Below are 25,979 nucleotides of genomic sequence, written 5' to 3'. Positions count from 1 at the left end.
AAAAGATAATGCAAATGGGTTAATATTCATCAGCTATTTAAGTTCAGCTGTTCTGAATTTGAATTGCTGGAATGAGGGAACAAATGATCTGTAGTCTTTTAAGTCTCAGATTTCAGCTTTGATTATACAAGGGAGCAACACAATATTTAAAAACATAAGAAGAAATATAGAACAGGAATTGAAGTTATATCCAGAAATATTTTAAATGACAGGCAGGACATTTTAAAAAAAGTTTTATTTGCATTTTTTTGCATCCTTCTCAGAATATACCCTTTCTTGCTTACTCAGTGATCTTCTTTTAGTAACAAAGATTTAAACAACAATAACAACAATTTAACAAAACCAACTGGCCCATCAACTATATCTCATGCATATAAAACATTTCATTTCACATAGTTCTTAGACTTGCCAAAGAAAAGAGGGAGGTGAATTTTCTCATCTCTTCTCTGGATCTAAGATTAGTCAATGTAACAAGATGGCATTCAGGATTTCCTTTTGTTAGTTTTTCTTTCCTTTTATGTCACCTTACTCATTGTTTAGATGGTTTTCTTAGTCCAGTTTACTTAATTCTGCATCAGTTCATATAAGTCTTCCTATGCTTCTCTGAATTCCTGATATTGGTCATTTTTAACAGTTCAATAATATTCCATTGCATTCATCTGTCCTAATTTATTTAGCCCTTTTCCAATCTCTAGATACCCAATATGTTTTTAGTTTGGTTTTTTTTATTACCACAAACATATTATTATAAATATATTGGTATATATAGGAGACCTTTGCTTCTTTCTCTGACCTCCTTGGGTATATGTTGTTAGCAGTGTTAAAGGGCATGCACGATGTAGTCAGTTTTTTCAGCATAATTCCAAATTGACTTCCAGAAAGTCTGTGACAATTCACAGCCCCACCGTGAGTAAATTATTGTCTATGTCTTCACCCCTTGCAACAAAGACATTTCCATTTTTTGTTATCTTTTCCAATTTTGGGGGTGGTAGGTGGAAGGCGAAACCTCAGAACTTTTGATTTGTGTTCCTTAGTTAGTGATTTGGAGCTGTGAGAGACTGCCATGTCCCTCTAGCCCCACGAAACATGTATGTTAAGATTTAATAAACCTAAAGTCTAGTCATTAACCACCCTTGCACAGCTGCTTGTTTGTGTAGCATTTAGAGTTTAGTTTCTTTCATCCCTGACCCTCATTCCTTATTAGGAAATTTGGAAAGCATCCTCATTTCAGTGGTCCAGATTAGACCCTGACCTTCAAGATGTGTGTGTAGGGGGGGAAGGTTATCCTATTAATGCTACACTGGCTCTTTGTCTAAAACCCTATGTAAATTTGAACCCTGAAGGGCTTTGAGCCGTTGATTTGAATGTGAATACTGTCCTACATCTGAAGCCATTTCGTTGTGTGCTGCCCACAGACTAAGGCCAATGAAGGCCACATATTGATGCTGTTCTCCATTGACAACTATTCTTTTCCTACCTTTGTGAGTAGCAACAAAGTTTTGTTAATTACTATCCTTGTGTGGCACTGTTGCTCCTCATCTGAACCACTCCCGATTCTTTTGAACTGCACTGTGGCAAGGGAAATCCTGTTAGACAATGACCCTATCACAACGATAATCTAAATGGTTGCTAATAGTTTGTGATGCTTTTTATTTTTCAAGAATGGGCAGGGTATTTTTCAAGGTATTACTATAATTTCACAAACTATCAGATGTGAGACCTGTGAGTTCAATGCCTATATTTGGCAGATGGGGAATGGCAGATGGCAGGTTCTCAGAGGAAGTCACATGACATAGGTAGAGTCATGGACAACTCCAAACACAAATCATTATAGGCGATTGCCAAGTCTATTATTATTTCCATAGTACCAGCCCACCTCAAATATTGTTCCTTTAGAGGGAGATTCATTTAGACAACTTTTTATTTTTTTTCTAAGAACAGTTAATATATTTATATACCAAGAAAAAAAAAGCATCTTAAAACTCCAGGGATTAACTAAGATGTTTAAGAGAATGAATAAACTACTCTTTAAAAGTTACATAAATAATATTTAAATTTATTCCTGTGTTAATTTTAGGTAGACAAAATATAAAATCGAGTCCAGTCAAATATTCAATATCATTTTTATAGAAGATGGCTCCTTTTACTCTCCAATGAATTTAAAGCAAATTTAAATAAGCAAATGTAATACCCAGGATGATGGTTAGAGGACCATTAATCAACTCAGATGAATTAGGAATGAGTGGGACCAAAGATTTCCAAAATCTACAAGGCCCACATTTCCCTGGTGGTTCAAATAGAACTTTTGCAGAGCTAGGGAAGATGAACATGCCTTCTATTTGCATTGAATCTCAATAATGAGGGAGTTCTTCTAGAAAAGAGTTCAGAGTTAGCCAAGATGTTTTAATAGCTAGCTGTGTTAACCAGACTAAGACTAGGAATGAACTTCTCTAAGAAGTTCTTTTCCTATAAAACATTCAGCTCATTAGTTTTGGGGAAGTCTAAACATCCCAGATCAAGGAAGCTTAGCCAGAGTAAGTATCTGAGTGTTTTGAGGTTCATCCATTGCTAACGAATAACTGAAAATGTAAGAGGGTGGAGTAGAGGTGTCTTGAATTCCACATTCTTTTGGTTTCACCAATATTTTCCCCTGGGAGTATAAACTGGAGTAACTCAAAATGCAAAGAAACTTTGGAATTGATATGGGTTTGGCCTCTCCAAAATACTAGTTGAATGACCAAAAAAAAAAATGGTAAGAGATTGCACATTTTTTTTTGTTAGTTCAACTGATTTAGTCCTGGAGCCATATAATTGCAAACTATAAACCCTTTTAGGATACAGTTTGGAAGAAATGTATAGGAGTATATACAAGTTTCTCTCTAAACAGAAGGGGATAAATTCATATATTTCAAAACCCTACTAATTCTAGTTAAATCAAGAAGCCTCTTAATTTTTTTTAAGAAGTCTGAATGTTAGAGCTAAGTTCATTCAGGCAGAGAAGGCAGATCTGTATCCACATGGCAGCTATAGAACAACTAGCATAGCTATAAGAATGGGACAGTGAAAACAAGTCACTTGGGCCAGAGGACCTGGGTTCAAATTCCACCTCAGATAATTATTCTCTGTGTGATATTGGGTAAGTTATTTAACTTCATTATCTTTAAAATGAGAAGTTAGAGTTAATTGGCTTCTGAGGTTTTTCCCCAAGTTCTTGTCCTATGATCTCATGAGATTCTTTTAACTCAAATTCCCATTACTGTCTCACAGTCATGGAACTTAGAACTGGAAGGGATTATCAATCTGATGTTATTTTTTTGGTCTCCCTATTCCTCACCTTTTCCATTTATAAATATGTTTGATGATGTATATTCATGCCAATCTTTTCCTGAAGCTCTTCATTGCTAATCTGCTGTGGCCTATCCATGCCTCTACTTCTTTCCACTGCATTATTGGTGATCCACAATTTTGATTCTTTGGGAATCATTATTCTAGGTTTTGCAAGCTTATAACATTGCTGAAATAATATTGGTGTCACAAAGGTGATTTCTTTTTCAGGGAAGAATTCTGAACTATTAAAAGCACTATGCAATTTCCCAAAAGCAACCCAACCCATTTACTTTCTTCCTTCTATTCAATCATGGCTATAGTTTATTGTCCAACCATATTGCCTTTTCAAGACATAAATGCTGGGTAAGTTCTGCAAAGCATGGGGTGCTGCTTCTTCCTTAAAAAGTCCATATCTACTCTGGGGAAAAAAACCAAAACTTCTTCCTGATGCAGTATGCTAATTTTTCAATTTATTCTTATTTATTTATTTTTTTTTAGCATTAATATGGCACTTTTAAAAATTGTTTTTAATTTGTGGAATAAAATAAGCATTCCCATTATGAAGTACAATAAAAAGATGATTGTACATGAAACTGCAAACCTACTATACACAACTTGCTATTCCTTTCAAATATACACAAAATTAAGAAAATTTCTCTTTTTCTTCTTTCCTTACCCTCAACCCTAGAGATGGCTACCATTACACACACAGACACAGACACAGACACACACACACACACACGTTGAATTATTCTGCACATTTTTCTATTCATCAGTTCTTTCTTTAGATGCAGATAGCATCTTTCTTCATATGTCTTTTATAGTTAATTTGGGTATTTATAATAGACAAAACAGTTTACTTGATCAAAGTTGTTCTTAAAACAACATTGCTATAACTGTATACAATGTTTTCTTGGTTCTGCTCATTTTGCTCTTCATTATTTCGTGCAAGTCTTTCCATTTTTTCTAAAATCATTGAGCTCATAATTTCTTATAGCACAGTAGTATTCTATCACAATCATATACTGCAACTTGTTAAGCCATTCTCCAATTTATTCTTATTAATTACACTATCACATGAATTCTTCCTCTGTGGAAATGTGAGAAGGAAAGCCAAGAGCATCTGCTTGGTCTAGTAAGTAGATTGAAAATAATAGCTAGTAATAATAATAATAACAATAAATTAGCATGGATATAGTACTTTAAAGTTAGAAAGCACTTTACATGTTTTATCTCATTTAATGGCCCTTCTTCTATAGCCATCTACTCAGTCTACTGATGGACCTAAAAGCCTGAACCCATTTTGAACTACAAATTGCTTAAAAAATGGCTGCTACTCTCCTTTACCTTTTTTTTTTTTTGGTGAGGCAATTGGGGTTAAGTGACTTGCCTAGAGTCACACAGCTAGTGAGTGTTATGTGTCTGAGGCCAGATTTGAACCCAGGTCCTCCTAACTTCAGGACTGGTGTTCTATCCACTACACCACCTAGCTGCCCCCTCTCCTTTACCTTTAATGTTCTTTGTTTCCCATTTTGTTGGTTTATTTCTCTGTGTTTACTCTGGCCCTTCCCTTCTAAGTCCTTTATGACCCTTGGCTGGTTCTATGCATACATTCATTTGGTTGTGTCCCAACTAACACATTACTGATCTCTCCCTTCCCCTTATGTAAGCTGCTGCCCCAGAACGATTCGCAGTCATTTTATCCCAAACTCAGGGTTCTGTTCACTGAGAAACTTTGTCCTATCTCTTCCTGATCTCTCAGTTAAAAAGTTTCCATCTGGGCAGGCGCCTGTTTCCTTATCAGAGGCTACTCCCATGGCTCCACTTGGAGCTGGCTCGGTGAGACAAAATTATTCTCTGCTTTCTCTTCCTTTTTACAATTTTTTCCACAGTCTCTTCTGCCATGTTAATTAGAAGTCAGTGAATCTCCAGGGCATAATAACATTCAACCCATAATTTTGAAGGCAATTAAGGATAAAATTAGAGAACTATTATCTAAAATATGTCATCGTTTCATATAGTCACTGTATGTCAGGACTACTTATTCCTTAGGAAAGTTCCATAGACATTCAAGATCAGTGGTCCATCATTACAGGTAAACAGGTAGGATCCATACTGGAGGGAAACAGTGGTGAACACTGAAACGCATATTACTCAGTGTATTAACGGGAAAACATTATTGTAAAGGGAAACCAGAAAATGAGTTGTCCTTGTACAAAATTATGGAACCTTCACAACTGAAGTAACATAGTAAAATTATGTTGCTAACTAGTACTGTCCTGAACTCTATTGATTTGCTGGAACATGAGACCACTTGGCTTCTCAGAAAGATGGTGTGGTAACTGCTGCTTACAGCTATTCTGTTTACCATAGCAGAAAGAAAAGAATTGAAGAGGAGCGGAAATTAATTTCATCCTTAAGTCCTTCTCATGACTTCTTTTTAGAGTGTTTTTAGCTGATTTCTTTCTCTTCACTGTGTCCTCCAATCCATTGACTTCTCATTTCTTTTCCAGGCCATCATCCTTGTTCTGGCTACAATCTTCCCCCTTCTTCATCTTCACTCACTCACTGGTGGACCAGTTCAACTCTATATTGTCTGCTTCTTTTTAGTACCTTGCCCCATTATCTTGTAGAAGATCTTGCCACTGCAAACCGCATCTTTGTATTATTCACACCCTTCTCTGCCTTTGTTCTTACTGAATGGCGCTGAAGAATATTAAAGTGTGCTGACTGGGACGCTACAAGTCTCTATTACACAATCTCAACAAGGTCTTCACTACAGCAAAGCAATTCTTTTACGTCTCCTTGATTCGCTGTCCCACTCAGCACAGTAGCTTTTCCAAAACTTTTCATTCCTCCTCAAGTCTCCCTTAACTTCTCTTCATCACTCCCCTCTAGGCTGATGAGTCTCCAATCTGTTTTGCTCTAACATCTCTGCTGACCTTCAGCCTGACATCTCCAACTACCTTTCAGGCATCTCAGAATGGCCAAAACTGAACTCATTCTCTTTTCCCCCCAAATCATCTTTTCTCCCTAACTTCTCTATTACTGTCAAAGACACCACCATCTTCCTAGACACCCAGGCTCTCTTTTGAGGCGTCATCCTCATTCTTTCTCATGCTTCATATTCAATTAATGGTCAAGTCATGTGATTTCTACCTTTGTAATCCCTGTTGTATATGCATACTTCTCTACTCTTACACTACCATCTTCCTGGTGCGGGCCTTCATCACTTTTCAGTAGCTCACTGGTTAATCTATCTTTTCATATCTAACTTCAGCTGTCAAATTGGTCTTCCTAAAATTTAAATATGACAATATCATTCCCCACCCCCAATTCAATGAACTCCAGTGGCTCCTTATCATCTGCAAGATAAATTATACAATCCTTTGTCTTTCAAAGCCCGTCATAACCTGGTTTCCTCCTGCCTTTCCCTTCTTGTTATACCTTATTCACCTCCATGTAATCTTCAATCCAGTGACACTCTCTTCTTTAGTGTTCTTTGCCCATAACCCTCTGTCTCTCATTCTAGATGTTTTCACTGGCTGTTCCTCATGCCTGGAACATTATTACCCATCTCCACCTCCTGGCCTCCCTGGCTTCCTTCAAGTCTCTGTTTAAACTCCATCTTCTACAAAAAAGCTTTATCTAGTCTTCCTTAATGTTAATGTTTTCCTTTTGAGACTAGTCCAATTTATTCATATATATCTTGCTTGTATGTAATTGTTTTTCTATTGTCTCCTCGATTAGACTGTGCACTTCTCAAGAGAGGGGACTGTTTGTTTATTTTTTCTTTTTTATTATCTTTTTTATCTCCCTAGCACTTAGCACAGTGTTTTAGAACATAGTAGGTAATAATAAATGCAAGCTGAGTGAATGAAATAAGAAGAAAAGATCAACGGTCCACTTGATGACTGTGTATTGTGAAACAAAATACTGAAAGAACTAACTGGAAATACATGCTAACAAACTAGAATAAAAAAAAAACTACAATATAATGAAGGAAACTTTGTGTACAAGCACTTAAACTCTTTGAAAAACCATTTGAAAACATTAACTCATTTTTCCAAAGCAGATAACTGAGTGTCATATGTGTCATTTGGCATTCAAGAAGCTCTGGCCAATTCTGAGCAAAGAAAGAAAGGAGAATGGAAAATACGTCAATCTTGAGTTGGGGCCAATGTAAAGATCAAACTAGGTTGACTGCACAACCAATGTGGGGGACTATGTATAGCCATGGACATAGTTTACTTTATTCAAAACTCAGAAAACAATGTTGTTTAGAGTTGGTTATTTCTTTTATTGGAAAGGAGGGTCGGGATTTTAAATTGAATGTGACTGATTCAATTTTGCAAAAATTTATTTACTGCTTACAAAGTCCCTGTTTCACATTGTGGAGATTACAAAGATAAATAGAACTTAAGTAGTTCTACTTTCAAGGAGTTTACAATTTATTTTAATGGTGGGTGGGTATGGTGATTCAGTCCAATTAAATAAACATTTAATATTTTTTTTCCTGTGTGTCAGATACTTTGTTAGGCTCTTGGGATCCCAAGACAAAAAAATTATAGAGTTCATCTCCCCATGGAGCTTACATTCTAATGGACATATGCACATGTGACAGAGTCAGCTGGACCTGTTAAGATTCCCACTATTAATAAACAGGGTAGAGAATTATTGTACCACTTCATTTAGTGGTACTTGCCATCTAACCTCTGGGAGACTCAGTTTGCTCAACTGTAAAATGACTGCATTTTATAGTTAACTAATTAATAATGTTTATATTACCTTCCTCACAGAGTTAAGAAATAGGAACAATAGCAACAGTAATAATAACTAATATTCATATAATACTTTGAGGTTTGTAAGATGTTTTACATTTTTATTATTACCTTGGATCCTCTCAACACCTCTGTGAAGTAGATGACATTATCCTCATTTTACAGAGGAAAAAAAATACTGAGGTCTAAGGTTAAGTGACTAAGACAAGGTCTTATCTTTGGTAAGTGACTGAAGCAAAATTTGAATTCAGGTCTCCCTAAGTCTAGTCCTCTATTTGCTATGCCTCTTAACTTTTATGTATGCAAATTTATACAAATGCAAGATAATATCTTAAATAATAAAATTAAGCATACTGCCTCTATGAGAAGCTAATTCCAGAACCATGCAGACATCACCAAATTCCAATAAAATTTTGAATGGATCCATGGGAATTTTCAAATCTGTGGAGCAGCTTTTCTGTGTTTGGTAATCTGTTCCGTGTACCAGCTTCAAAGTGACTTCTGTACAGAAAAATAATCAGCATTTATACTTGTGATAATATGAAAAGACAGAGAAGAATTATTAAAATTTCCTACATTTCATAAGAAGTGAAATTTAGAAGAGTTTTCACATTAGTTTAGCATTTTTTATTCCTATTTGTAACATACATTTTATCATACCAAATTCTGATTTTACTTAAGAAAGAAATGATGAATAATAAAATATTTAATCAACCATTTAAAGAAATGGATTCATTTGATCAATAATGTTTGCCCATGTTATTTTCTTGAGCTATATTTTGCATAATGAATGAATCTATGTTTTTTATTGTATACATGAGTACTTTACATTCAATGCAATTCAAGAAATATTTATTAAGTCCTTACTCATATTTAGAATTCAATTTAAATGTCACCAATTTAATGAAGAGTTTCTTAATCTTCCCCTAGTATTAATTACCCTCTCCCTTAGTCCTCACATACCTCACATAGCACTTTGCTTTGCACCTTTTTATATGCCTCAGTAAACATTGTGTATCAAAGGCATCTGTGTTTGTATCATCCCTCTAGAAGACTGTCAGCCTGATGAACCATACCTTTCTAAGTTCTGCATCTCTCCAAATATCTACCATGGGGCTTTGTATGTAATAGGTGTTAATAATGCTTTTTTTCACTTCAATATATTCAGTGAGAGATAGCAAATTTAGATGACATGATCCCTATCCCCATGGAGCTAACAATCTAGTATGGAGATATATACACAAATAACTACAAGACACAATATTATCTATCTACCTAATTCATTAGAAAAATTCAAGATGATGGTTTTTGATTTTGGCTTTTAAAGATGAGTAGAAATTCAACATAAGAAGAAGAGGAGAAAGAAATTTGGGGGTATATTGAACAACTTGTTTATTAATTACAGCATGAATATAATAAATAATTGATACTTTTATTGATGTTCTTGGCCCACTATCAATCAATAACTTTTTGGACACCCAGTAACAGTGGAATTACAAGGGAAATTTTAGACATATATTAAAGTGCTTATGACCTGCTTAAGAAGACACAACTTTGACAAACACACACACAAAGCAATTAGAAAACAACAAATAATTATATATAATAAAGAATTTTAGTCTTTTGTTCAAAGCCTAAGTACTTTGAGCAAAGAGAAAATGGAGAAATCATTATAGGTTGTAGTCATACATGACAATTTTTTTTTATTCTAGATTTTTTCTTTTATTAATTTATTTTGAATTATCAACAATCACACATGCTTTTGAGTTTTAAATTTTTCTCCCCCTCTCTCCCCACCTTCTTCCCCTAGATGGTGTGCAATCTGATATAGGCTATACATATACATTCCTATTAAGCAAATTTTCACATTAGTGATGTAAGTAATAGTTAGAACCAATAAGAGGAACTACCAGAAAGAGGAAACAAAACATAACAGAAGAAAAAAAAATAGCAAAGAGCATGCTTCGATCTGCATTCAAACTCCATAGTTCTTTCTTTGGATGTGGATAGCATTTGCCATCATGAGGCCCTTGGAAATGTCTTAGATCCTTGTATTGCTGGGAAGGGTTAAGTTTATCAATATTAGTCCTCGCACAATGTGGCTGTTATTGTGTACAACATTCGCCTGCATCAGACCATACAAGTCTTTCCAGGTTTTTCTGAAGTCAGCCTGTTCATCATTTCTTATAGCATAATAGTATTCCATTACATTCATATACTACAACTTGTTCAGCCATTCCCTAATTGATGGGCATCCTTTCAATTTCCAATTCTTTGCCACCGCAAAAAAAGCTGCTATAAATATTTTTGTACATGTGGGTCCTTTTCCCATTTGTATGATATCTCTGGGATATAGCCTTAGAAGTGCTATTGCTGGGTCAAAGGGTATGCACATTTTTATACCTCCTTGGGCATAGTTCCAAATTGTTCTCCAAAATGGTTGGGGTCATTTCACAACTCCACCAACAATGCATTAGTGTTCCAATTTTCCCATATCTTCTCCAACATTTATCATTTTCTTGTTTTGTTATGTTGGCCAATCTGATAGGTGTGATGTCATACCTCAGAATTGTTTTGATTTGCATTTCTCTAATCAATAGTGATTTAGAGCATTTTTTCACATGACTATAGATGGCTTTAATTTCTTCATCTGAGAACTGCCTGTTCATATATCAACTGGGGAACGACTTGTATTCTTATAAATTTGACTTAATTCTCTACATATTTTAGAAACGAGGCCTTTATCGGAGAGACTGTAAAAATTCTTTCCAATTTTCTACTTTCCTTCTAATCTTGGTTGCATTGGCTTTGTTTGTGCAAAAACTTTTCAATTTAATGTAATCAAAGTTATCCATTTTGCTTTTCATAATGTTCTCTATCTCCTGTTTGGTCATGAATTCTTCTGTTCTCCATAAATCTGATAAGTAAGCTATTCTTTGCTCTCTCTCAGTTTGCTTACAGTATCAGCCTTTATATCTAAATCATGAACCCATTTTGATTTTATTTTGGTATGTGGTGTGAGATTTTGGTCTATGCCTAGTTTCTGCCACACTCTTTTCCAGTTTTCCCAGCAGTTTTTTTCAAAGAGTAGGTTCTTATCCCAGATGCTGGGGTCTTTGAGTTTATCAAATAATAGATTGCTATAGTCATTGACTACTGTGTCTTGTGTAGCTAACCTATTCCACTGATCCACTACTCTATTTCTTAGCCAGTACCAAGCAGTTTTGATGATTGCTGCTTTATAATACAATTTAAGATCTGGAATTGCTAGGCCACATTCCCCTGCATTTCTTTTCATTAGTTCCCTTGATATTCTGGACCTTTTGTTCTTCCAAATGAATATTGTTATTATTTTTTCTAACTGTACAAAATCATTTTTTGGTAGTTTGATTGGTATGGCACTGAATAAGTAAATTAGCTTAGGTAGAATTGTCATTTTTATTATATTAGCTGGCCTACCCATGAGCAACTGATGTTTTTCCAATTATTTAGATCTGACTTTATTTGTGTGAAAAGTGTTTTGTAATTGTGTTCATATAGTTCCTCGGTGTGTTTCAGTAGGTAGACTCCTAAATATTTTATAATGTCTATGGTAAGTTTAAATGGAATTTCTCTTTCTATCTCTTGCTGTTGGGCTTTGTTGGTAATATATAAAAATGCCAATGATTCATGTGGGTTTATTTTATAGCCTGCAACTTTGCTAAAGTTGTTTATTATTTCAAGTAGTTTTTTACTTGATTCTCTAAGATTCTCTACGTATATCATCATATCATCTGCAAAGAGTGATAGCTTTGTTTCTTCTTTGCCTATTCTAATACCTTCAATTTCTTTTTCTACTCTTATTGCTAAAGCTGTTGTTTCCAGTATGATATTGAACAACGGTGGTGATAATGGACATCCTTATTTCACCTCTGATCTCATTAGAAATGCTTCTAGTTTGTCCCCATTACATATGATGCTCACTGAAGGTTTTAGGTAGATGCTATTTTTTATTTTAAGGCAGACTCCATTTATTCCTATGCTCTTTAATGTTTTTAATAGGAATGGGTGTTGTATTTTGTCAAAAGCTTTTTCTTTTTCTTTTTTGTCTAGGCAGTGCAGTCAAGTGATTTGCCCAGGGTCACACAGCTAATAAGTGTTACGTGTCTGAGGCCGGATTTGAACTCAGATCCTCCCAAATCTGCAGTGCTGTATCCACTGCGCTACCTAGCTGCCTCCAAAAGCTTTTTTCTGCATCTGTTGAGATGATCATGTGGTTTCTGTTAGTTTTGGTGTTGATATGATCAATTATGCTGATAGTTTTCCTAATATTGGACCAGCCCTGCATTCCTGGTATAAATCCTACCTGGTCATAGTGTATTATTCTTGTGATAAGTTGCTAATATTTTATTTAAAATTTTTGCATCTATATTCATTAGAGAAATTGGTCTATAATTTTCTTTCTCTGTTTTGACTTTTCCTGGTTTAGTGTCAGTACCATATTTGTATCATAAAAAGAATTTGGTAAGACTCCTTCTTCACCTATTTTCCCCCAAAATCTACATAGTATTGGAATTAGTTGTTCTTTAAATGTTTGATAGAATTCTCTTGTAAATCCATCTGGCCCTGGAGATTTATTTCTAGGGAGTTCGTCAATGGCTTTTTCAATTTCTTTTTCTGAGATGGGGTTATTTAAGTATTTTACTTCCTCTTCTGTTAATCTGGGCAATTTATGTTTTTGTAAAAATATATCCATTTCACTAAGATTGTCAAATTTTTTGGCATACAGTTGGGCAAAATAGTTCCTAATTATTATTTTAATTTCCTCTTCCTTTGTGGTGGATTCATCCTTTTCATTCTTGATACTGGTAATTTGGTTTTCTTCTTTTCTTTCTTTTTTTTTTTATTAAATTAACCAAAGGTTTATCTATTTTATTGTTTTTTTCATAAAATCAGCTCTTAGTTTTATTCATTGGTTCAACAGCTTTCTTAATTTCAATTTTATTAATTTTTCCTTTGGCTTTCAATATTTCTAATTTGGCATTTAATTGAGGATTTTTAATTTGTTCTTTTTCTAGTTTTTTTAGTTGTATGCCCAAGTCATTGTTGTCCTCTTTTTCTCTTTTATTTATGTAAGCATTTAGAGATATAAAACTCATATAGGGCGATTTTAATAGTGGATCTTTAGTGGAGTGGGGAAGTTAAGTCTGCAGAATGAGCAAAAGTTTGGATAGATGCAAATGAAAGATAAAAGATTCCAGATAAGGAGAAGTAAGTAGAACATTATGAGAAAGTGCAATACTCTAAACCTAGAAGTTGGCCTCTTTTGAAAAGATTTCTGCCAATATTCAGACCTTTCCTAAATATATGAAGGGTAAATGATTAAGTCATGCACATTGCTGAGGAAGCATGCAAAACGTCGGAGTGGCTTTAAGTGCAGCTCACATCAGTGAGATAGGAGAAGCTGATCCCTTACAAAATGGCAAGTGTCAATGTTCAGTACAGAGCCAAATACCCCTCAGGATCAAGTAAGCACCCCTTGCCTTGCTACTGTGGCCAATGACTGGGTAGGAAACATGAAAATCCACATGCCAAAGGGGTGTATGTGGGATGCCCATGGTACTTGTGGCTTTAGAGCTGGGGATACACAAAGGAGGGTGTTAACTGCCCTAGAGTAAGTGGAATATAGCACTGGATGCCAAACAGGGTAAGAAAGCCTAAAATTGAAAATACTGGGCTTCCAAAGTCTTTAAACATAATATACACATGGCTATGTAGTAAGACTGGCTGTTCCTCCATTTTCTATGACCCATCAAGAATTAGTCTCATGATTCAGGAGGTTTGTACCTGATGTTGAGAATGGCCATATTTTATCTACCCTGCAAACTCCAAAATGGAACCACAAAAGCTACCATTTTCCATCGGACAGATTTCAAACATCTGTTTTGACTTTTAATTTTATTTTCTTTTGAACTGTATTTTTAAAGAAATGTTCACTTTGAAGCTGCTGGAAAGCCATTCCAATGAAGGATCCTGGCGGTTTTCGATACCAGAACAAGTATCCCTTGAGAGAAAGGATTCATAATTCACTCCTAAGAAGTATGGAACCAACTCTTTACTGATGGATGAGTCAACATGGGCTGTTTTCTCCTTTAGCTTAATGGCGAGGAGGCAGGTAGCATGGTGGAACAAACAATGGGGTCAGAATACCTGAGTTACAGTCCTAGCTCTAGCTGTGTGGCATTGGATACTTGAACCCATCGCATTTAACTTCACTGGGCCTCAGTTTTCTTCATCTGTAAAAGATAGCAGGCTGGACTTGCTGACCTCAAAAATTTCTTAAAACTATATTCATACTCCTATGTTTTAGCTATGCTGATTTCTTTTCTGGATGTATTTTATGTATCATTTTTATTTCAAGGCTTATAAAATACCAACAACCAACTATTTTTAAAAGAGGTAGAAGGACATGAGCTTTATGAATCCTGTATCTGAATTAATTTCACATGTTTTCTTCAAATGTCAGGGCAATAATAACTTTGCCTTGGCCTTAGTTTATCTTTACTTTTTTTTGGAATTTACCTCATTAGTGATGACCTTTCCATACACTAATATATAGCACAACATACAAAGTTACCGGGACAACTGGGAAAGAAAACACTAGTGATATTAGAACTGACTTTAAAAAATGAAAAGCGAAGTTGAAGTCAGACATGGGTGGGCACTGAAATAGTTGACCTGTCTGGTAGCAAGCGTGGGTTGAGTGTTCCAGACCCAACATAGTCCTGCCTGTGACGGAGTAAGATCCTGTCATTCACTGTCAACAGTACACATAAATTCCAAATTCAGAAGCTTCTTCATGATAGAGCCCTCTATAACCAAAACATTTCTTTTCCAAATGTGATTTGTCATCATTGGTTCATTGCATTTTTTTTCCTGACAAATTAAAAAAAAAATTATTGTGTCTCTCATATATATGTGTGAAGCATTTAGCAAGGGGCCAGGAATATAAACATGGAAAAATAATATGGTCCCTGCCTTTGAAGAACTTACAGTTGAATAGGGGGCATAATACCCACACTCAAGTTTGAATGATAAAAGACTGTGTTGGACTCCATTTTAAACATAATACTGAAACTGGTCTCATTTTTGTAGGTAAGGCAACTGAGACCAAAAGAAAAAAAAAGTAACTGTTAATGTCATAAATCTCTAGTGGAGCAAGAGCAAGTCATAGAATTGGAGAAATAACATAGGATTTGGAGCCAGAAGATTTGAATTCAGTATCTACAATTTATGTATGACTTGTGTGATTTTGGGCATGTCATTGCATCTCCTAGAGATTCATTTTCCTCATCTACAAAGTAGGGAATGGGAATGTTGAATTAGATGATTTCTACTGTCCAACCATAAATTCATTCCAACATGCATCTGTAAGGGTGGAGGTGAGAAAGGGGAAGCTTTGGCCAGGAGGATTCCTTATAACCAGATTAAGCATCTTTCTTCATCTATGGGGACTTCAAGATGATTGGCTAGCTGGAACTCCAGAAAAACAAATGGGAAGGAGCTACACCACTGTAGGTCTAAAAAAATTCAACTCATCTTTTTGTCTTTTTCATTTTTTTTTCCATTATCTGGGAATGGGACAGAACATAACATAAAAGGCTTGTGTTGGAAGGAATATCTATGCAAGTATATTCTCTTTTCCACCCAGAGACCAGTAATCACTACCATGGCAAGAGCAAATGGGATCTATATGTGTTTGTTTTCTGAGTCTCAAGACTGTAGATCTGAGATCCTTTGGAAGCACCAGGCCAACTCAAAACAAGAGGGAAATTTATGGACAGTGTTTTTGAATAGCAAGTACCCTGCTTGAAGAAGGAAAGGAATATTCCATATAAGTTCCTGAATAGTGACCCCCTTGGTAGAGGCAGTGGCTCCTAAAGCTAGAGTAGCAGTGAAGAAGGATGTGATTTGGGAAAGCAAGGAAACTAAGCCTGGTCATCTCCTACTCTTATAGGGTATTATTTTGATAATACAGGTCTGATGAGAAGTGTTGCCATTTAGCATTTTTTAAAAAATGTGTTCTACTTCCAAGGCAATTTAAATCCTCAGAAGGTCTCCGTAGAGTGAAAGAACTCAGTGGAATATTAGGACAACTGTGATTGATTTATCTATCTCTGTATCTGTGGGCTCCTGAGAGTCCTTTATATCCTGTGTATTTTCTGTGGGGTAAAATAAAAGCTTTTGTATACAATAAAAAGTTATTATCTTGAGTACGTGGGGATGCTCTTAGCCACATTTGGGGAATATTTGTAAAGAACCATATATTAGCTATATTTGGGGACTATACCGGGTGGAGGCATCACAAAGAAAGAAAAATATCACTCTTGGAGTTGGACTCCAATGTCAAACCTGCTGTGGGGGATACTACATTATAGATTGTACATTTATTAGGCACCTATCATACGTAAGGCATTGTTCTAGGTCCTACAGAAGCAAAGCAGTTTCAATATTTTCCTGGAGCAGGGGCAGGCGGTTGTGAAAATGCCATGTCTACAGACACAAAATAATTTGAGGAGGGAGAGAGGGGGGAATTAAAAGAAGGGAATCAGAAAATATATTTGGTAGGAGGGAACACCTGAACCCAGTCCTAAAGGAAACAGGTGTTTGCAAGTGGTGGTGATGATGCTGAGGGGCTGCACTTCAGACATAGACTACATATTGCATAAATTGTACAAAGACATAAAGATGTGAGATGAAATATAACGGATAAGAAACAGGACAGAGTCCAGTTTGACTACAGTAGAAAGGCAGGTTGGAACTGAATATTTTTTTAAGTTTTATTTTTATTTTTTTTTTGGGGGGGCGAGGCAATTGGGATTGAGTGACTTGCCCAGAATCACGGAGCTAGTAAGTGTTATGTGTCTGAGGCCAGATTTGAACTCAGGTCCTCCTGACTCCAGGGCCGGTGCTCTATCTACTTGTTTTATTTTTAACTAAATTTTGTTTATGCAGACTTTGCAATAAGCAAGACCATGTACATGGTTATAGGGTTCTGTGAACTAGAGACAGGAATACTGAGTTAAAAACAAATTAATCTATCAGGTATAAATATAATGAGATTGTTTTTGTACATGGCATAGAAAACCAGTCTCATGATATTCAATCCTTTTCCAAGCAACTGTAGAAAGAATTTTGCTTGAGCACTATTCTTTTTGTTCCTTCCCTCTTCAGCTTAAAGGAAATACCCAGCCTAGATAAGAATAAGAAGTACACTGGGAGCACCTAATAACCATAATTATGAGGGATTTTTCCTTAATCTTTATAGAGCAATCTGTCAAGAAGCATTAAAATAATGTATATAAATGACTTGCAAACCTCAAGGCACTTAATAAATTGTTGTTTTTATCCTGTTTCTCTCATCTTCTTTTAATGGCAATTTGATAAAAAAAAATTTTTCTGGGACAAGTCACTATCTACTATGTTTTTTATAGTTAACGTTCTGTGGACTATTGCATAGGTGGATAAAGTAACTGCCTTCTATAATTCACTAAGTATTGGAATTCAAGGGCATCATAGGCTCACTGAAAACATGAGCACGAACTTGCTCACTAAATAGTAGATATAATATGTGTCTTTTCTTGTTTCCACATGAGTTGGATTTCTTCTTCTAAGTTTATACATTTTGAAAGTTTTTCATTACATATGTCTTGGAGATGATGATTTCTTGGTATGCCTGCATTGATTTAAAATGCTAGTTTTTATATTTCTTTGGATTGATGTTATACCCAAACAATTGTCAGCCCAATCTATAGCAATCAGCCATAGAACTGCTTGGGCTGTCTGTCCGTCTGGCATTTTGGAAAGCCTAGCTCAGGATTATCCTTTCACAGTGACAGAATGGTACATAAAATGTAATTTACTATGAATTACTTAATAGCTTTGTTGCTGATTTGCATTAGTAAAGAAGTTTTCTTACCAGGAATTCCCCTTACCAATGAAATTTCCCGTCAGGAACAAATGACTAACTGTGTCTACCAGGCTAATTTCAGAAATGCACTCCCAGAATTCTGTGAAATCTTTGGATGCTTTTCTGAACAATTTGCTGTAGCAAGCAACTGATTTACATTTTTGGTTGACCATCACTGTCTTGTATCAGGATTGAGAGTGGAAAGAAAGTCCACACCTATTTGCCATTCTAGACTGCTGATTCTTTTCCTTCATATGTTAAAGAAAGGTTCAGCAAATTAAAGACCTTTCTTAAGTCAATCACATTTACACATTTTTTTAAATATCCACTGTGTGCCAGACATGATGTGAGGTAATGGGAATACAAAGAGGAAAAATGAAATACTCTTCAACTTCAAGGAAGGACCTTATATTCTGTACCCAGCATAGTTGGAAACAGAAAGTCCTTCAAGATTGTTTTCCACATATGTGTTTGGATCCAGGTTCTGTGTGCTCTGAGCTCATAATTTAATTAAAATTAGATTTATCAACCATCTACTATGTAGGTTCTGGAAATATAAAAACAAAAATGAAATAGCCTTTGGCCTTCAAGGAGCTTCTATTTTACTGTAGAAAAAAAATGCATCTACATGAGTAAACGTAGAGTATACCCCAAAATACACAGGGATTTCAGGCAGGCACTAAACACTGCAGAAGGTACTTGGCAAAGTTCTCTTGTAGGAGGTGAAGGCAGAGCCATTCAGAGTTTATTTTTCTTTCCTTTGCTCTCCTTCTTCTCCCACAAGAAGTGACCAAAGATACCAATGCCCAGCAGATGGAATAGAAATAGTTTAAGAGAGCATCATGTGGGTCCAGTCCCTTGGGGGTGAGGCCAGCTCATAAAATACAAGAAGATGATATTAATCTGGCAAATATGATTTGTGATTTCCTTTAACTGTGGATTACAAACCATCAGGAGCTGTGACTTACAGATTGCACCTTATTTATCTAATTCTAGAGCGTTTGATAAGTTATGTGAAGAGAGAATTCTTTAGAGCTTATTAGCTCAAAATTCTTTAGAATTTTTCTTCTTTTCCTCCCCCTGCTTCCAAGGAGATTTTTAATAATAATACTGCAACCTGTCTTTTAGTTAGTTTTCACTTTATCCTGGCCCAAAGGCTAAGAATTGGATGAGATGACCTTTGAGGTCCCTTTAAAATGGACATTTAATGAAAAAAAAAAATCAGAGTAGAGATACTTGGACAAACCCACACAAAGGAGATCATGATGGGCCAGTCTCTGGAATCCCAATTCCAGATAAACAAAAAATAATAATAGCCAGCCCCAATTATGACCTCCAGATTTTTAGATCAAGGAGACATGGGCATCCTTTTTATTAAGATCAGAACATGTTAGGAGGAAGTTAAATTGCTCTAAATTGTTTATCCTCCTGAGGTCCCAGTTGCCTGTAGCATAAATTACAAACTTGGATTCTCATTCATTGTCCTTCACAATCTAATATAAAACTCCCTTTGTTGCCTTATTCTACATTATTCCTTTTCATTCTAGGCAAGGTAGATTATTAGTTGTTCCATGATCTCCTCTACCCTGTTCTATTTCACTGCATTCATTCTGGAAGTTCACATGCCTAGAGAATTTTTGTTTCTTCTCTATCTCTTGAAGTCCATTAGTTTCAATGTGCGACTTCTTCCATGAAGTCTCTTTTGATTTCTATCATCCAATGTTTGAAAGCGTTTACCTTTCCTTAAATCTTCCAAGTGCAATTTCTAGATTTCTTCTTTGTTCCTAACACTCTTTGGATGACCTTGTACTTCTTTGTGAATATCATATCCATTCTAGCAGACTGCAAGCTTCTTGAGGACAGGGATTATATTACTTTTTATCTTTATTTTCCAATGGCCTCATGCGATAAAATTTTAATAATGATTGCTTAATTGATCTACCATCTCTTCAGTGTAGAAAAGTCTTCCTCTCACGGTCCAGGCCGTAACCATCTCATGACTTCTTATCTAATGTGATTCTTCTGAGTTTGTCCACAAGGAAGCCCCAATGCGCTATAATCCTCCTCTGATTTTGGTAATATTTTCTGTACATTGTTTAAACATTCAAGCTGTCCATTGGTTGTCCATTACTCTCTCTACGCTGCCTTATCTCCATAACTGTCTTTGATTGTTTTTTATTCCAACTTTTTCTTTTAAGTGCTAGTTGATAAACTACTATGCTCACTTACAAACAGTATGGGTTCTTCCATTCCTTTGGGTCACTTGTTATTTTTATTACCCTGAAATCAAGGTACATCATGTTTCATACTCAGCTTTGATGATAGGAGAATACTGTTTTTAAAATATCAATTTTTTGTGTCAGTAAGCACTTACAGGTCATAGGAAGCACTGCACAATTTCCTAAATGTGACTCATTTTGATCTCCTCTAAACAATGTTGAGACCAATTCAGTGTCCATCTGAATACAATGCCCATAGATACATACACACTATTCACCTATTGAATTACCCATTTAATTTCACAGCGTGATTTGGCCTATATACTTTCTTCAACTGTTTTCTTTTTCTTTAAACTTAGGATATTAAAATTTATCTTACAAACAAGAACTCTGCTAGGCACCCTTACAAGAACAGAGTATCTTTTAATCTTCCAAGGATGAAGGGAATATGGCATTATGGACATGGACTGAAGCTCATGTCCAAGGCTCCCTGGCATCAACTCTGACTTTATCTTCTTTCCCTCTTCCCAATTTTACTTTGGAGCTATCTATCCCAGAACCTGTGTGAAAGGGTTGATAAGCTGCCTAAGTTTGGTAGTATCAGTTGTCACTTCAATGAAAAGGGCTCATTGAACTGCCCTGATGCCATTCCCTAGTCACTCTCTTTCATTCCTGAGATTTCTGTCTCAGATAAGTCATATGACTTTCCATTTTTTTCCTTCCCTTAAAAAAATAATAAAAGTAATTAATGCTTTTTAGCATTGACTGACCTATCTCTCAGTTCTGTGAGTTGCAACAATGAACTTTGACCCCAGGTGACAAAACTGAGACCTAGAGAAGGGGATATAATTTACCCCAGGGCATGGAGCTTTCTTGACTAGAGAGCAGAATAAGAAGCTGATGGAAGGAAGTTATACAGAGGTGCATTTCAGTTGACTTGAATAATTAATAAAAAATTAAAATAATCTAAATTAGAACCTTGAGAGACAGTAGAAGTATTCCATTCACTGGAGGCTTTCAATAAAGGTTGGATCATTACTTGTCCAGCATGTTCTAGAGCAGATTCCTGTTCAGGTATAGTTTGACTACATGATCTCCTGGCTGCTCTATCTCTAAGATCATGTTTTTTGCCAAATATACCAGTTGGACTAGGTAATCTCCAAAGATCTCCAGCTTGGTCACTCTATGAAATTTCCTAGCCAGATAGACTATCTCTGATACATATCCTATATATATATATATATATATAAAAGTATATATATATGTATATATGTATATGTATGTATATGCATGTATGCATATAAACATATATACATATATAGATAGCTATAGATACATGTAGGTATATGCACATACATACATGTATTTATGTGTGCGTTTGTGTATGTACATATGTATATATGAATTAAAAATGATATTGCTTATTATTTTGAGTTTCATTCAAAGAAAACCCATACCACATTGCATTGAACATCTCCTTTGAAATTCTCTTTCTAGTGCTTCTCAGCTTCCATGTTTGAAGAGCTGCCTTTCCCAGAGAATTGTTCCAATTATTATGAAAATATAACTCAAAATTATTGAGTATATGACCTAAAAGCCTTTTGAAAATGTGCAGTGATGCATAATCACCAGTAATGAGCTTGAGCCTGCAGCATTAATAAACAAAGTCATAGTACTGGAGGCTAATTAAGTACCCAATGCTGAGAAGGTATAAGGAAGACATGCTTATGTGACAACAATATTCCCATGTCTTTTTGGAAGTGAAAACTTTTTCTTTTCTTACACTCATAGTGCCAAACATAAATCTCTGAAGAACTCCTTAAGAAACCTTCTTTCAAGCTTGCATCAAGCTATCCTTAATGTAGCCAGACTCCTCTTTGGTCCTGTTCATTCAACCAGTTCTGAAACCTCATAACTGTACTAGCATCTTACCCACAATTTTAGTCAATCAATAAGCATTTTTGTATGTATGTACTATGTTACAGTAATAGCACTAGGTTCCAGGGATACAATGATAAAAGCAAAATAGGTCTTTTGCTCAAGGAGCCTGTATTTCAGTTGGGAAGATATAATGTACGTGTGTGTGTGTGCGCGTGTGTGTGTACTATATGGGTGTGTGTATGACAGAGATAGAGAGGTTTTCTTTTCTCTAGAGGTATCTCTCTTCTACATATCTATCTATCTATCCATCCATCTATCTATCTATCTATCCATCCATCCATCTGTCTGTCTCTGTCTGTCTGTCTGTCTATCTATCTATCTATCTATCTATCTATCTATCTATCTATCTATCTATCATTTATCTATCCATCTGTCTCTGTCTATCTATCTATCTGTCTATCTATCTATCTATCTATCTATCTATCTATCTATCTATCTATCTATCTGTCTATCTATCTGTCCATCTGTCTGTCCACCCATCTGTCTGTCTCTGTTTGTCTATCTATCTATCCCTAAATATAACTTTATGTAGGAAGTGCTAATGACTCTGGAGACCAGGAAAGGGCTCCTGTGGAAGGTAGCATGAGCTGAGTCTTGAAGGAAACCAGAGAATTACAGAGGCCGAGAGGAAGAGAGACTGCAGTCCAACCATGGCGAATAGCCAACGCAAAAGCAGGGAGCTAGGACATTAAATATAACATGTAAGGAAGAACAAGTGGGTTAATTAGGCTAGAATGTAGAGGGTATTGAAGGAAGAAATGTGTAATAAAACAAGAAAGGTAGGATGAGGCTGGGTTGTGAAGATATTTAAATGTGAAACATAGGAATTTATATCTGATCTTAAAGGAAATAAGGAGTCTTTGAGATTTACTAAGTATATGTGTATGTGTGGGGTGGAGGTTTGGGAAGGACTTGATGTGGTCAAATATGCTCTTTAGAAAAATCACGATGAAGGGCAGCTAGGTGGTACAGTGGAGAGATCTCCGGCCTTAGAGTCAAGAGGACCTGAGTTCAAATCCAGCCTCAGATACTTGACACTTAATAGCTGTGTGACCCTAATCAAGTCACTTAACACCAATTGCCTCACCAAAAAGCAAAAAAAAAAAATCACTATGGCAGAAATGTGGAGGATAGACTGCTGTGTAGAGAGATTTGAGGGAGGGAAACCAGTCTCATCTACAAGAATAACACAAGAGCCTTTTTAAATACTTTGTTAAAATCAAAGTAAATGTACCCACAGCATCCGCCTTATCTATCACTCTAATAAACATATTAAAGAAAGAAAATGAAATTAATTTAGCATGACCTGTTTGGTTACTGACCATTAATATATTATGTTAAATTCTTTGGCCTATTGTTTACAGATTCCATCCTCTTCCTTTAAAAAATGATAAAGCATTTATTTGATCTTCTCTTCTCCTGCAGTAGCTCTCTAATATGTTTCCCATGTAATCAGGATTTGTCAGACCATGTCCAGACATGGAGGCCCATGAGGAGCCTTAAGAACATGTCCAGGTTGCCTATTATTGAGACCTCTGACTCCCCTATCATGTGGGTGGGGGGTAGTCTACTTTGATTGCCAGTCTGGTTTTTTTTTAATTGTTGAGACTGAGTCATTCACTCTCTTCTCTCTCTCTCTCTCTCAATCTCTCTCTCTCTGTCTCTCTCTCTGTCTCTCTCTCTCTCTGTCTCTCTCTGTCTCTTTCTCTCCCTTTCTCTCCTTTCTCTCCTGTATATTCCTTCCATATGTGAGGATGTCATGAACTGAACCAAAGAGAGGGAAGGACTTCCTTTCCTTGCTTTCACTCTTTTATCCAGTTATCCAGTTCCGAGAAATGTTCCTGGGGAGGTATTTTTTTCTCTTTGGTATTTTTTGTTCCAACTCTCAGGTGCCAGAGTTGATCCCCATGGACCTGGGAGTTCAAGCCATGGTGGTCTCTTAGATCCAGAATTGCTAGTGGGTTAGTCAAGCCTGCCTGCCCAGCATGAAAGTTCTCAGAAGCCTGGGTGCCTGAGACTCTATCCCAAGGAGGATTTTGGAGCTGGAATAGGGACTGTGCTCTGTAGGAACTAAGCGAAGCTATGAAGCTAAGCATCTCCCCAGAGAATGAGGTAGTATGGGAGATGACAAGGGAGGAGGATTATGTCTCCCATGTACTGGGAGAATAAGTTTGCATACTTGTATTTGTATTTGTGCTTTCCAAAGTAAATATTTCTTTGTAAGAGCTAATCTATTAGCTAATGGATGTAGGGAATCATCCCCTATGATCAATAGAATACCATTGACAGATGATGGAGCCAATGGCAGACCTTAGACCCCCCCCCCCATCATCTTAAGGATATCAGAGAATCTCTGGGGAAGGAGTGAAGTCTAACACCCTTGGCCTTTAAGGCAAGGAGTTCAGGGTGGGCTGAGTTACATCTATTCTCTCTGATTACTGATAGCAGCTCAGAAAAAAAAAATATCTGTAAGTTATGTCAGTATCCTGGGATGTGGTACATCTGGGTCTGATGGCTTGAACTCATTGATAGCATCTAGGACCTCTCAGTTACTATCTCTCTACTCATTTGGTATCATTTTCTTATTACCCATTTTCCTCTCTTCTTTCTAATCTAAAGATTTCTCCTTGGCATAGAAGACAGAAACAAAATGAGCATCAAGTTATTCCCCCCTTATTTGGCCACCCTAAGCAGTGGCCCAAAGGTATAACTAGATAACTGGCCTCTTTGCTGTTTCTTAAACAAGCTACTCACTCTCCGGACTCCAGACATTTTCAATGACTACCCTCATGCATGCAAGGTTCTCCTTCCTCATCTCAGCCTCCTGGCTTTTCAGGCTTCCTTTAAGACCCAATTAAAATCCTATCTTCTATAGGAAGCCTTTCCCAATCCTATGTAATGCTATTGCCTTCCCTCTGCTGATTATATCCAAATTATACTACATATATCTTATATGTACATATTTATATGTTGTCATCCCAACTAGACTATGAATAGAGACTATTTCCCCCCTTTTTTTGTATTTCCAGCACTTAACATAGTGCCTGGCACATATTAATTGCTTAATGTTTGTTGACTGACTGATGTTAGCAATATAGGTAGCTATATCTATTACATAGATAATATCTCTTGACTCATGAAGCCAAGTGATATATGAAGTTTGAGAGAGAGATTTATGTGGAGATCAGAGAATGTTTCTTGGAAGAGGTACAAAAATTTGAATGACAGTTATTCTAATATTAACTAATATTGAAAATCGAGGCTAGCCATTTCACTTTTCTAGGCCTCAGTTTATTCATCGGCAAAATTAAAGTTTCATGGGATGATCTCTCTAATGACCCTCATGCTCTATTTAAAATTTTCTTTTTGCTCAAACCATCTAGGCCTGTTAGCAAAGTGTTTTTGTTCTTACTCAAAATTCCTCTGAACCCATTCCCATAGTAGAAAGTAACATACATAGGTATTCAAAAATGTTTGAAAGAAGGAATGAGCAGTTAATCAGGCTGTGGGCTTCACGACCTCAGGACTCTGTAGAAATGCCAGCAGTGTTGTTCCTGACATTGTCACCACCTCTAATCCACCACCACAACTGCCAGTAGGGAAGCTACAAATGGAGAATCCTTATGTGTCATTTCCCTTCTTTGCCACCATCGGCCTTCTTCCCTCTCTCCTCAAAAAGCTTTTTGTTAGTTGCCAGTCTCTTTAGGATCATATTTACCCTCACATTAGATTAGCAGCTACAATTTTTCATGGTATCTACTT

The sequence above is a fragment of the Phascolarctos cinereus genome, unplaced genomic scaffold (genome assembly GCF_003287225.1).
Source record: "Phascolarctos cinereus isolate Bilbo 61053 unplaced genomic scaffold, phaCin_HiC Scaffold_4;HRSCAF=312, whole genome shotgun sequence".
NCBI lineage: Eukaryota > Metazoa > Chordata > Mammalia > Diprotodontia > Phascolarctidae > Phascolarctos > Phascolarctos cinereus.
The sequence above is the reverse complement of the archived record's forward strand: the minus strand, read 5'-3'. Positions refer to the sequence as shown.